Below are 13,061 nucleotides of genomic sequence, written 5' to 3'. Positions count from 1 at the left end.
CACATCATCACCAAAAACGGTTCGCAGTTCACTAGCAATCTCTTCAAGACATATTGTGCTAACCTTGGAACCCAGATCTGCTACGCTGGGTGGCACACCCCAAGAGAAATGGCCAAGTCGAACGCGCCAACGCGGAGGTCCTGAGAGGCCTCAAGACTAGGACCTTCAAGAAGAAGCTCGAGGCCTGCGGCAGGGGCTGGCACGACGAGCTCTAGTCCGTGTTGTGGTCCATCCGCACCACCGCCACCAAGCCAACAGGCAAGACCCCGTTCTTCCTCATCTACGAAGCAGAAGTGGTTCTCCCTCACGAGGTCAGGCATCGCTCCGCGTGGGTCCTGGCGTTTGATGAGACGCAGCAGGACGCCATGCGGGGGATGGACCTTGTGCTGGGGGAGGAACGCCGCTGTGAAGCCTCACTCCGAGTGGCAAGATACCAGCAGGCGCTGCGACGGTACCACTATCGCAGCGTCCGCTCCAGGATGCTCGAGGTGGGTGATCTCGTCCTGAGGCGAGTGCTCTCCAGGGAAGGGCTGCACAAGCTCTCGCCCATGTGGGAGGGCCCATTTAGGATCGCCCGCATCTCCAGGCCTGGCGCCGCGCGCCTGGAGACATAGGACGGGATCCCCATCCAGAACGCCTGGAACATCCAGCACCTCCGGAAGTTCTACCCATGAAGCAAGGCCCAGTGCCTATGAAGGTCTCCGCTCATGACACTCTCACGTAATAATGAGTGGGGCTGTACACTCCCCGGAGTCTCCGGAGTGCCACCCTCGGGCCTCGGGGGCTCCCCCCCCCACGTCCTAGTGGCAGCACTTAGCTCCCCGCCGGTGAGAAGACTAGACTAGGTGCCGGACGCATCTGCTCATTTGCTTTCCGTAGTTGGCTTGCCTTTCTTTAATGGAAAATTTGAATTCTGGTGTTTCTCGCTGGCTTGGTTCGATTCCCTTCTCTTCGTTTCTTCCATCGTTTTCCTGTTTTGCCTGACACTCTCCCTCGCATGCCTCGCAAGGGGGTTGGACAAGTGCACGCATAAGAGCTTCCATTGGTCTTCACGAGGCACCCTCGTTTGAGCTCGCGACTAGTGAACCCCCTTTTTTAAGTCAGTACCCCATGGGTACTGCGATGTGGTGCGCTAGGCCATGCCCGGCCACGCCTGGGGCCCTGAGCAAGGTAGGATAAGGGTTTCTTAAATGAAATTTTGCAGTATCTCGACACCTCCCAAGTCCTCAGCAGGGAGGTCTCATCAGGTGCCAGGAGATGCATGCCTCACGAGGTGGAGGCTGCTTTGGACGCATCGAGCTAAGTTATCCTTACATGCCTACGTAAAGCACTGATACCACAGTACAACTCAGAAGTGATAAACATAGCAAAAGGCAGGAAAGGCGTTACGGTTCATTATACGCCCCCATGGGGCTCCATACTTGTTTCTTGTGATGCAGGGAGAAAAGAAAGGAAGAACAAGCAAAAGCGGCCCCTACGCCGGCGACTACTCCCGAGAACCAGCTCCCAACGCTTCCCCAAGCTCAGCCGGAGCCCTCCTCGCGCTTCACCGGGGCGCGGTGGCGGGACGACCCGCCACCGTCCTCAAAGCGAGCCCGACGACAAGGCGGCTGGCCATAGCCGCCGCTGGAGCTTTCGCCGGAGGAGGAGTTGCCGGTGCTGGACAAGTCACGGCCATCACCGAGGGCGAGCTTGCCCTCTTCCTCGTCGCGGCCATCGCCAAGGCCAAGCACTTCGTCACCGTCGCTGTCTTCAGGGCAGCACCCAGCGCGGCGACCATCTTCCTCGCACACCCTCACGAAGAGGGTCGCAGCGCCATCGTACTTGAAGTGGAGGGCGCACCGCCTGCCCAGGCCGCACACGCGGGCAAACGTCTGCCAGCCGCGGTCCAGGGCTACGTTTCCCGTGACAGAGATCTCCACCGCAACCCACAAGGCCTTGCTACAGCAGTTGTCCACCTGCAGCCAGAGGCCGTCGGGACCCGAAGTCGCCAGCTCTCCGGCAAAGAAGCACGGAAGCTGGAGCCAGGTGCCGGTCGGGTTCTCCGACCACACAACGAAGTCTGGCAGTACCTCCGCTAAGTGGAAGCGTGGTCGGTGAGGCCTGGCGATCACGGCGCGCCTCCCCTAGTCGAGGGGACCGCCACGCCCCAAGCGACTTCCACCGGGAGGAGAAACGCCGCCTCGGACGCCCAGAGCGGCATCGGACCCCGAAGAGATCCATTCTCGACCACGGGGAGCCACAGCGGGGGTCGAGGTGTGCTTGAGAGGGCGACCACACCCCCTCTTGGGAGGAGGAGAGCTGGGCCCCTCTTGGTGAGCCTTTCCCTTCTCCGCGGCAAAGAACCTCTTCATCAGCGCCATGGATGTCGCTGCTAGCAGTGAAGCAAGAAAGAAGAAGCAAGCGGACCGAGAAGAGATGGGCGATGGGGGCTCCGCCCCCTCCCCATTTATAGCAGGAGAAGGCCAACCGACGACCCCCACGATCACAGGTAATGATGGCTTTTCTACATGCACCAGGGACTCGTCAAGTCGGCAGTTGCCGAGGTAGCGTGGGGAAGCAGAGACGCCCACGTCCGTCAGTCGCCATGCATCAATCAAGGCCACGGGCGGTTGGGGCCCGCGGTGCTCCGCACTTGCCCCTTGGTTTCACCTAGAAGCCAAGTCCGAGCTCGCCTTCGGCCCAGGGTCTACTGTCGGCGTTCTGGGAACGGGGGTCCCCAGACTTGCCTGCCTGTGGCCCACGGCGTGGCTCCTCTAGCGGCCTAGTATGACCCAACTTCACCAGCAAACACTCAAGACCCTTGCAAGGGGCCAAGCCTCGCGAGGCGGATGACACAAGACCTCCTCAGGGGCAGCCTCGCTAGGCTGGCTCACGAGGAGCGGAGAGATCAAGGCGAGGGGCACCTCATGAGGTTTCCGTGACGTAAGCCATGACGACCAAGGCCAGGAGGGCGCCAGCGGGCGCAGAGTACTAGTTTCCTCTTTGGTGCTAAAGGAGCAGGCACAGGCGAGGAGTCCCGAGGCATCAGGCAAAGGTTTCCATATCAGTGCAACAAGACCGAGACAAGCAGGACGGCAGGACGGAGGTCATCGCGGAGCCCACGACGGCGTCACCACTAGAGCCTTTGGCGGGCGGAGATCACCTTTTGTCAGGATAGCTTGTACTAGTTGTCCCCCTTCAAATTGGTCGTTGTGGGATCCCTTCCCGCCTAATATTTGGGAAGAGGACCAGGGCCTCTATAAATAGGACTAGCCACCACCATAGGAAGGGGACGGATCATTCAGATCATCCTAAACCACACAAGCTCACCGAGCTCAAGGACACCTCTCCTCAGGAGGTAGTTCTTCCTTTGTATTTGTTCATCCTCAGCCTACAAGGAAATCCACCACACCACACTGGAGTAGGGTATTACACCACATCGATGGCCTGACCCAGTATAAACTCTTGTGTCCCTTGTTCTTCGAGTTCGACGAACTGAGCTTTGAGATCGTGGTGAGTGAGCTAGAGGGAAGGAGAGATCTTCGTGCGCACCCCAGAGTTCGAACCTTAAGGGTTTTGCCGGAACCCAAAATCTGATAGTTTTCTAGGAATAGAAACTTCTAATTCAAGCTTTTCTTCATAAGATTGCATTAAAGCATCAACGATATGTTTAGTAAAAGCTTTGTTTTGATCATAAGCATGAGAAGGATTTAACATGGATTGCACCAAGGAAATACAATCTATCAAAGAGCAATTATCATAATTAAATTCCTTGAAATCCAAAATAGTGGGTTCATTGCTATGTAAAGTTTTGACCTCTTCAATCCCACTTTTATCAATTTTTGCATCAAGATCTAAAAACTCCGAATCGTTGGGACGCCTTCTAACAAAATTTGACTCATCTCCAGTCCCATCTTTATCAAGATTCATATTGGCAAACAAAGATTTAATTGGAGAAACACCAATCACTTTTAGATCTTCATCATTATTATCATGAAAACTAGAAGAACACGCTTTCACAAAGCAATCCCTTTTAGCACGCATCGTAGCGGTTCTTTATTTGCACACATCAATGGAAATTCTCATGGCTTTGAGAGACTCACTGATATCATGCTCAGGTGGAATAGATCTAACTTTCAAAGAAACAAAATCAAGAGAAATTATATCCACGTTCCAAGCCAACTCATCAATCTTAAGCAATTTTTCGTCAAGCAAAGCATTGAAATTCTTTTGCGAATTCATAAATTCTTTAAAACTAGTCTCAAAATCAGAGTGCATCTTATTAAAATTTCCATAGGAGTTGTTGTAGGAATTACCATAATTATTAGATGAATTACTAGGGAACGACCTAGAATTAAAGTTTCCTCTATACGCGTTGTTACCAAAATTGTTCCTACCAACAAAATTCGCATCCAAGGATTCATTATTATTCTCAATAAAAGTGGACAAAGGCATATCATTAGGATCAGAAGAAACACTCTTATTAGTAAACAATTTCATAAGTTCATTCATCTTTCCACTCAAAACATTAATATCTTCTATCGCATGAACCATTTTACTAGTGGATCTTTCGTATGCCATTGAGAATAATTAACCATAATATTATCTAGGATTTTAGTAGCTTCTTCTAAGTGATTTCCATAAAAGTGCCTCCCGCGGCCAAATCTAAAAGATTTCTAGAAGCAAAATTCAATCAGGCACAAATTTTTTGTATAATCAGCCATAAATTCAAACCATGTGTAGGGCAATTACGTATCATTAATTTCAGCCTCTCCCAAGCTTGTGCAACATGCTCATGCTCAAGTTTCTTAAAATTCATAATATCGTTTCTAAGAGATATGATCTTAGCAGGAGCAGAATACTTAGAGATAAAAGCGTCGTTGCACTTATTCCATGAATCAATACTATTTTTAGGCAAAGAAGAGAACCAAGTTTTAGCACGATCTCTAAGCGAAAATAGAAATAGCTTCAATTTAACAATATCATTAACCACATCTTTGTTCTTTTGAATATCAAACAAATCAACAAAGTTGTTTAGATGGGTAGCGGCATCTTCACTAGGAAGGCCAGAAAATTGATCTTTCATAACAAGATTCAACAAAGCGGTATTGATTTCACAAGATTCAACATCGATAGTAGGAGAAATCGAAGTGCTAATAAAATCATTGTTGTTGGTATTGGAAAAGTCACATAATTTATTATTGTCTTGAGCCATTGTGACAAACAATCAATCCAACACACAAGCACAGAAGAAGCAAGCGGAAAGAAACGAACGGAAAAGGGGCGAATAAAATGGCAAAGGTGAAGTGGGGGAGAGGAAAACGAGAGGCAAATGGCAAATAATGTAATGCGAGGGATAAGAGTTTGTGATGGGTACTTGGTATGTCTTGACTTGAGCGTAGATCTCCCCGGCAATGGCGCCAGAAATCCTTCTTGCTACCTCTTGAGCGTGCGTTGGTTTTCCCTTGAAGAGGAAAGGGTGATGCAGCAAAGTAGCGTAAGTATTTCCCTCAATTCTTGAGAACCAAGGTATCAATCCAGTAGGAGACTACACGCAAATCGCCTAGTACCTGCACAAACAATCAAGAACCTTGCAACCAACGCGATAAAGGGGTTCTCAATCCCTTCATGGCCACTTGCAAAAGTGAGATCTGATAAAGATAAGAAGATAAATATTTTTGGTATTTTTGTTGTATAGATTGAAAAGTAAAGATTGCAAAATAAATAGTAATCTAGAATTATAGATCGGAAACTTATATGATGTAAAGTAGACCCGGGGGCCATTGGTTTCACTAGTGGCTTCTCTCAAGATAGCATGTATTACGCTGGGTGAACAAATTACTACCGAGCAATTGATAGAAAAGCGCATAGTTATGAGAATATCTAGGCATGATCATGAACATAGGCATCACGTCCATGTCAAGTAGACCGAAACGATTTAGCATCTACTAGTATTACTCCACACATCGACTGCTATCCAGCATGCATCTAGAGTATTAAGTTCATAAGAACAGAATAACGCATTAGGCAAGATGGCACGATGTAGAGGGGTAAACTAAAGCAATATGATATAAACCCCATCTTTTTATCCTCGACGGCAACAATACAATATGTGTCGGTTCCCTTTCTGTCACTGGGATCGAGCACTGCAAGATTGAACCGAAAGCTAAGCTCTTCTCCCATTGCAAGAAAGATCAATCTAGTAGGCCAAACCGAACTGATAATTCGAAGAGACTTGCAAAGATATCAAATCATGCATATAAGAATTCATAGAAGAATCAAATATTGTTCATAGATAATCTTGATCATAAACCCACAATTCATCGGATCTCGGCAAACACACCACAAAAAGGATTACATCGAATAGATCTCCAAGAACATTGAGGAGAACTTGTTATTGAGAACCGAAGACAGAGAAAAATCCATCTAGCTAATAACTATGGACCCGAAGGTCTGTGGTAAACTACTCACACATCATCGAAGAGGCTATGGTGTTGATGTAGAAGCCCTCCGTGATCGAATCCCCCTCCGGCAAATCACCGGAAAAGGTCCCCAGATGGGATCTCATGGGTACAGAAGGTTGTGGCGGTGGAAAAGTGGTTTCGTGGCTCCCCCGGATGTTTTCAGGGTATAAGAGTATATATAGGAAAAAGAAGTAGGTCGGTGGAGCTCTGTGGGGCCCATGAGGGTGGGGGCGCCTACCCCCCTGGGCGCGCCCCCTGCCTCGTGGAAACTTTGCGGACTTCTAGACTTGTACTTCAAGTCTCCCGGGTGACGTTTGTTCCAAGAAAGATCCTCGCGAAGGTTTCGTTCCGTTTGATATTCCTTTTCTGCGAAACACTGAAATAAGCAAAAAACAACAATTTGCACTGGGCCTTCGGTTAATAGGTTAGTCCCAAAAATAATATAAAAGTGCATATTAAAGCCCATTAAACATCCAAAACAGATAATATAATAGCATGGAACAATCAAAAATTATAGATACGTTGGAGACGTATCAGGGCATGCATAGTAGTACTTTGCTTCGAGGGCTAATAAACTTTTGCAATAAGTATATGAGTTCTTCATGACTAATGTGAGTCCATGAATTATACGCACTCTTACCTTTCCGCAATTTGCTAGCCTCCATGGTACCGTACATTGCCCTTTCTCACATCGAGATGTGGTGCAAACTTCGCAGGTGCATCCAAACCCCGTGATATGATACGCTCTATCACACATAAGCCTTATTATACCTTCCTCAAAACAGCCACCATACCTACCTAATATGGCTTTTCCATGGCCATTCCGAGATATATTGCCATGCAACTTCCACCATTTCCATTTGATGACTTGAGGATTCATTGTCATATTGCTTTGCATGATCATATAGCTGACATAGTAATTGTGGCCCAGCCACCGTTCATCATTTTTCATACATGTTCCGCTAGATCATTGCACATCCTGCTACTTTGCCAGAGGCATTCATATAGAGTCATATTTTGTCATAGGTATCAGGTTGTAATTTTTATTTATTTTGAGTTATAAGTAAATAGAAGTGTGATGATCATCATTATTCATTTTTAGAGCAGTGCCCAACTAAGGAAAGGATGATTTAGACTATGATTCCCCCACAAGTCGAGATGAGACTTCGGACTATGAGAGAGAAAAGAAAAAGAAAAGGAAAAAAAGAAAAGAGAGAAAGAAAAAGAAAAGAAAAGAAAAAAAATATAAATAAACAAAGAGAGAAGGGGCATTGTTAGTATCCTTTACCACACATGTGCTTCAAAGTAGCGCCATGTTTTTCATATGGAGAGTCTCCTATGTTGTCACTTTCATATACTAGTGGGAATTTTTCATTATAGGATTAGATGCACACCCACTTAGTTTTCATATTGAGCTTTCATACACTTATAGCTCTTAGTGCATTCGTTGCATGGCAATCCCTACTCCTTGCAGTGATATCAATTGATGGGCATCTCCATAGCCCATTGGTTAGCCGCCTCGATGTGAGACTTTCTTACTTTTTTGTCTTCTTTATATTTACCCCTATCATCATACTCTATTCCACCCATAGTGCTATATCCATGGCTTCCGCTCGTGTATTGTGTGAGAGTTGAAAAAGCTAAAGCGCGTTAAAAAGTATGAACCAATTGCTCGGCTTGTCATCGGGGTTGTGCATGATAAATACTTTGTGTTAAGAAGACAGAGCATGAAAAGACTATATGATTTTGTAGGGATAGCTTTCTTTAGCGTTGATATTTTGAAAGACATGATTGTTTGTTGGGATGCCTGAGTATTGATGTCTTTATGTCAAATTATAGACTATTTCTTTGAATCACTTATGTCTCAATATTCATGCCATGACTAGACATATGGTCAAGTTTATGTTAGGTAGCATTCCACATCAAAAATTATCTTTTTTATCATTTACCTACTCGACGACGAGCAGGAATTAAGCTTGGGGATGCTGATACGTCTCCACCATATCTATAATTTTTGATTGTTTAATGCTAATATTATACAACTTTTACCTACTTTTGGCAAATTTTTATATGATTTATTGGACTAACCTATTGATCCAGTGCCTAGTGCCAGTTCCTGTTTTATGCATGTTTTTTGTATCGTAGAATATCCATATAAAATGAAGTCCAAATTCAATAAAATTTTATGGAGAATTATTTTGGAATATATGTGATTTTTGGGAGTTGGAATCACCGCAAACGGAGGCCCACACAGGGCACAAGACACCGGCGCACCACCCCTGAGCCAGACGCATGGTGGTGGGTTGTGCTCACCTCGTATGTCGGTTGGAGCTCTACTTCGGGTGCAAGGAAGCTTATATCCGGAAAAAAAATCGTGTTATAATCTCAGTGCAATTGGAGTTACGGATCTCCTGGAATATAAGAAACGGTTTTCGGCCAGATCTGGGGAACGCGAAACAGAAGAGAACAGAGAGGGAGATCCAATCTCGGAGGGGCTCCCGCCCCTCCGCCGCCATGGAGGCCATGGACCAGAGGGGGAATTCTCCTCCCCATCTAAGGGGGAGGCCAAGGAAGAAGAAGAAGTAGGGGGCTCTCTCCCCCTCGCTCCCAGTGGCGTCAGAGTGCCACCGGGGCAATGATCGAGACGACGATCTACATCAACAATCTTGCTACCGTCAACACCAACTCTCTCCCCCTCTGTGCAGCGGTGTAACACCTCTTCTCCCCGCTATAATCTCTACTTAAACATGTTGTTCAACTCCATATATTATTTCCCAATGATCTATGGTTATCCTATGATGTTTGAGTAGATCTGTTTTGTCCTCTGGGTTAATCGTGATCTTGGTTGGTATGATTGTATATTTTATTTATGGTGCTATCCTATGGTGCCTCCGTTCTCACGCAAACGTGAGAGGCCCCCGCTGTATGGTGTTGAAATATGTTCATGGTTCACTTATGGTGGATTGCGAGAGTGACACAAACCCTTTTACTAAACACCTAACTTTTATTATCTTGCAAAGTACTTCTAGTATTATTCTTACAAAGTAGTTCTAGCATCACTCCTACAAACTAGTTTCATACTTGTTTTCGGTAAAGCAGACGTCAAGTGTGCGTAGTGTTGTATCGGTGGTCGATAGAATTTTAAGGAATATTTGTTCTACCTTTAGCTCCTCGTTGGGTTCGACACTCTTATTTATCGAAAAAGCCTACAAACGATCCCCTATACTTGTGGGTTATCAGCGTTGGGGAACTTCCCTCCGGGAGGGGGAAATCTAAGCCATCACCATCACCAACAACCCTCTCATCTTTGGGAGGCCAATATTCATCAACATCTTCAACAACACCATCTCATCTCAAAACCCTAGTTTATCTCTTGTGTTCAATCTTTGTACTGGAACCTCGGATTGGTACCTGTGGGTGACTAGTAGTGTTGATTGCATCTTGTAGTTGATGCTAGATGGTTTATTTGGTGGAATATTATATGTTTATATCCATTATGCTATTTAATATCCCTCTGATCGTGAGCATGAATTTTATTTGTGAGTAGTTTCCCTTGTTCTTGAGGCCATGGGAGAAGTCATGTTGCAAGTAATCGTGTGAATTTGATATTCATTTGATATTTTGATGATATGTATGTTGTGATTCCCTTAGTGGTGTTACGTGAACGTCGATTACATGACACTTCGCCATATTTGGGCCTAAGGGAATGCATTTTGGAGTAGTTATTAGATGATGGGTTGCTAGAGTGATACAAGCTTAAGCCCTAGTTTATGCGCTATTCCGTAAGGGTTGATTTGGATCCACATGTTTAATGCTATGGTTAGATTTTATATTAATTCTTTTGTCGTAGTTGCGGATGCTCGCGAGGGGGGTTAATCATAAGTGGGAGGCTTGTTCAAGTAAGAACAACACCCAAGCACCAGTGCACCCACATATCAAATTATCAAAGTAGGTGATACGTCTCCAATGTATCTATAATTTTTTATTGTTCTGTGTTATTATATTATCTGTTTTGGATGTTTTATATGCATTAATATGTTATTTTATATTATTTTTGGGACTAACTTATTAACCCAGAGCCTAGTGCCAGTTTCTGTTTTTTCCTTGTTTTTGAGTTTTACCGAAAAGGAATATCAAAAGGAGTCCAAATGAGATGAAACTTTATGACGATTTTTTATCGACCAGAAGAAGTCCATGGAGTATCAGAGATGGCCTAGAGGAGCCACGAGTTATCCACAAGGGTGGAGGGTGTGCCCCCCTAGGTCGCGCCCCCCTGCCTTCCCGCTGCCTCGTAGACCCCCCTGACTTGTTCCCGACGCCAAAAATTCCCATAAATACCAAAACCCCTAGAAATAAACCTAGATCGGGAGTTTTGCCGCTGCAAGGCTCTGTAGCCACGAAAAACCAATCGGGAGCCCGTTCCGACACCCTACCGGAGGGGGAAACAATCATCGGTGGCCATCTTCATCATCCCGACGGTCTCCATGAAGAGGAGGGAGTAGTTCACCTCCAGGGCTGAGGGTATGTACCAGTAGCTATGTGTTTGATCTCTCTCTCTCTCTCGTTTTCTTGATTTGGCATGATCTTGATGTACCGCGAGCTTGGTTACTATAGTTGGATCATATGGTGTTTCCCCCCTCTACCTTCTCGTTCTGAATTGAGTTTACCTTTGAGGTTTCACTATTATCGGATTGAATACTATTATGGATTTGAGAACACTTGATGTATGTCTTGCATGGGATACCCGTGGTGACAATGGGGTGTTCTATTGATTCACTTGATGTATGTTTTGGCACTCAACTCGTGGACTATCGAGGTGACATTGGGGTAATCTATGCATAGGGGTTGATGCACGTTTTCGTCCTTGTTTCTCCGGTAGGAATCTTGGGGCACTCTTCAAGGTTCTTTGTGCTGGATTGAATATTATAAATCTGAAGTTGTTTGATGCATATTGTATAATTGACCCACAGATACTTGTGGTGACATTGGAGTATCTAGGTGACATTAGGGTTGATTGATGTGTGTCATATGGTGTTATTTTACTACGAACTCTAGGGCTGTTTGTGACACTTATAGGAATAGCTCAATGGTTTGATCGAAAAGAATAACTTTGAGGTGGTTTCGCACCCTACAAGCAATTTCATCTTAATGTCTCTGCGATAGGAATTTTGGAGTGACTTTTTTGTTGCACGTTGAGGGATTTACATATGATCTAATTATGTTATCATTGTTGAGAGAACTTACACTAGTGAAAGTATGAACCCTAGGCCTTGTTTCCAAGCATTGCAATACCATTTTCGCTCACTTTTTTACTTGCTACCTTACTGTTTTTATATTTTCATATTACAAAAACTTATATCTACTATCCATATTACACTTGTATCACCATCTCTTCGTCGAACTAGTGCACCTATACAATTTACCATTGTATTTGGTGTGTTGGGGACACAAGAGACTCTTTTTTATTTGGTTGCGGGGTTTTTTGAGAGAGACCATCTTCATCCTACACCTCCCACAGATTGATAGAACTTAGGTCATCCACTTGAGGGAAATTCATGCTGTCCTACAAAACTCTGCGCTTGGAGGCCCAACACGAGTCTACAAGAAGAAGGTTGTGTAGTAGACATCAAGCTCTTTTCACGTCGTTGCCGTGGAGGTTAGTGCTTGAAGGTATATCTTTAGATCTTGCAATTGAATCTTTTAGCTTCTTGCTTTATCACTAGTTTAGTCTATAAAAGAAAACTACAAAAAAGTGGAATTGAGGTTGCCTCATATGCTTCATATTTTTAATGTCTTTCGTGAAAATGATGGTAAGGAAAATTGTGCTCAAGTGTTAGAAGAAGAAGTCAATAAAATGTTTGGCACTAAATATTTGAATGATGAGCATGACTGCAATGTTGTTAGTATGAATTCTTTGAATATCCATGATGCTAATGGTATGCAAAGCCATAAGCTTGGGGATTCTATGTTTGATGAAGATGATATTTTTTGTCCCCCAATTTTTTATGAGCAAATTTATTATGATGATAGCATGCCTCCTATTTATGATGATAATATGATGAAAGTGGGTTTCAAGGAGTGTCAACTTTAGGTAATTATCCCACTATTTTGGAGGGTGTTGAATCTTATAATATTTATGAAAGTGGATTTGGAGAGGTCGTGACTTTATTTAGTGACGAATCCACTATTTTGGAAGAGGTTCCAATTGATTATGAGAACAAAGTTGCTATCTATGATGATTATTGTGATGACATGTATGCTATAAAGAATAATGATAACCATGAAACTTGTCATAGTGATTTTAATTTTCAATTGGATTATGCCTCGCATGATAGTTATTTTGTTGAGTTTTCTCCCACTACTATGAATGAGAAGAATTTTGCTTATGTGGATCACGAAAGAATGCTTTATGTGATAGTTATATTGTTGAATTCATTCATAATGCTACTAAAAATTATTATGAGGGAGGAATATATGCATGTAGGAGTTGCAATAATATCAAGTTTCCTCTCTATCTGTTGAAAATCTTGAAGTTATGCTTGTTTTGCCTCCCTATGCTAGTTGATTCTTGTTCCCATAAATTGTTTGCTCACAAAATACCTATGCATAGGAAGT

This window comes from Triticum urartu, chromosome 3 (genome assembly GCF_003073215.2).
Source record: "Triticum urartu cultivar G1812 chromosome 3, Tu2.1, whole genome shotgun sequence".
NCBI classification, from domain to species: domain Eukaryota; kingdom Viridiplantae; phylum Streptophyta; class Magnoliopsida; order Poales; family Poaceae; genus Triticum; species Triticum urartu.
This window is presented reverse-complemented; position numbering follows the sequence as displayed.